Source organism: Eurytemora carolleeae, unplaced genomic scaffold (genome assembly GCF_000591075.1).
Source record: "Eurytemora carolleeae unplaced genomic scaffold, Eaff_2.0 scaffold281, whole genome shotgun sequence".
Taxonomy (NCBI): domain Eukaryota; kingdom Metazoa; phylum Arthropoda; class Copepoda; order Calanoida; family Temoridae; genus Eurytemora; species Eurytemora carolleeae.
The window spans coordinates 144250-146432 of record NW_019396255.1 but is presented as its reverse complement, the minus strand read 5'-3'; positions in this window follow the sequence as shown (position 1 = coordinate 146432).

Here is a 2183-nt window from a genome sequence, read left to right as displayed (position 1 = left end):
GAAATAAACCCTCATAAAAATACAAAAACGAGAATATGAATAAAAGTATTCGCAGCGACAAAAATCTATCTGTTCATAAAATAAAACAAAGAATCAGGAAAGGGGCAACAATAAATATTAAAAGCATTTTAGTTAGAATTAGTTAGTTTAAACTCTGGATCTAACCTAATCTTGTTACTTCAAAAAAATGGCGTTGAAAATTATTGATCACTCCGTGTACTTGTAGTCCTAACTGCGTATATCGAACCAAAAATACGATAATAAAATTAATCGCTTCTGACTGGAACTGAGCTACTACTCCTTTAAATAAAGCCCAAATTAAGATTTAAAACCGGTTATGAACCAGTTTTAGTCTCCCGCAAAGTTTCAAATTTGATTTCTGGTGTCAACTTTAAACAGGCGACCAGGTCAGGGGATCACATTTGATCTAGCTGTGATCCCAGTATTTCCACCGATCAAGTCCGATTCCAAATTGAAACTAGCGGAACCTGGATGGAATTATATGATAAATATTGACAACGTAAACATAGTTTTAAGTGACCCTCCATTGAAAGAGTGGGATGTCCAATTGACAAGATCCAGAATGAATTGGATATTCATGTTTTTGTTTTTGAAAACTGTCTATTTTCATTTGTGGTTTCTCTGCAAAAGTGACTTGCACAAAGCACATTTCTTTCTTCGGAATGAAGAAATTATTAGAAATATTAACTATTGAAACCAAAAAAACGACAGTGAATCACTTAAAATAACGACCACAGTCCCTTTAAAGCTTATTCTACTGTGGGTTGTACAATTATATCTTGCACTCATCCCCCCAATACATACAACTAATTATAATGACTGATTAGAACTGAGTCTAATGTTTAACTAAGCTCTGTACGCTCTTATTCTGAATTGAATATGCTTGAACATGCATAAAGCAGGCAAATGTCACAAATATACAAAGAACTTGAATTCTATACGAGAGTACAGGACAATAAATGAAGGAGGAAGACTTAGTTAATGACCATAAGAAATGTGGAGAAATAAGTAAAGAATAAGAGAAGAAATTAGTAAAAAATAAGATAAAAATTAGTAAAGAATAATAGGAGAAATAAGAAAAGAATAGGAGGAGAAATAAGTAAAGAATAAGAGGAGAAATGAGTAAAGAATAAGAGGGGGGAAAAGTAAAGAATAAGAGGGGAAATAAGTAAAGAATAAGAGGAGAAATGAGTAAAGAGTAAGAGGGGAAATGAGTAAAGAATAAGAGGGGAAATTAGTAAAGAATAAGAGAAAAAATGAGGAAAGAAAAAGAGGAAAAATGAGGAAAGATCAAATAAGAGCAGAGAAATAAAACGATTATATGAGAGAAAAAAAAATCAATTGTTTATGTTAAAGTAAAATTCACTTATAGTTAAACGTATCTTGAACGACTTGATGAATTTTGTTCTTGTATGAAAAAACTAAATTTTCGCTTATCTTTTGATAAATATATAAATTAAAACAAATTGATAAAAGTGTAAATTGATTTGAAGATCTAAAATTTGCTCCTTTTTCAACTTTATTTTTCTTTAAGTTTAAAACATTTTTAACAGTTTGAGAGAGGTTCGATATATTGGCTTCACTCAAGGGGGGAAAGTGTAGGCGAATGGGGGAAATAAAATTGGAATAAAAACTGAAAGTTTTACTTTTTATTCAATAGAGGGGCATGCACAATTCACAAGTGACTTAGAAACCTTGATCTGACCATTAGTGGAATATAATGTCGTTTGTCTGGCTTGGAAGAGTTTAATTCTGATAATTTCTTTACTGTTTCATAAAGGGAGTATTTGTGAAAAATAAAAAAGACTATGCATACGTCTTATTATAATGATTATACCCAAGAACGTAGCGTCCATACAAATTCAGAAACTTGCAATATTCGACTCAGATTGTAATTATTATCAAATTAATTCAGGTATTGCAACCTTTAAGCATTGATTGTTTAAGGCATTCGTATATAGTTAAAATTTCCCAATATTTTTTATTTGTTTAAATAACAATGCAGTTAAAATGGTGATTTTTTTGTCCGCTGAGTGTTTTTTTCACGTGGAACCATACACACGAAACATTGAGAGCAGAGACACCTGTCGGCCAACTATTGAGATTACGTTTACAGTCCCTTCAGTAAACCACTCTTCACATAATTAGCGACCGTCGGCCCG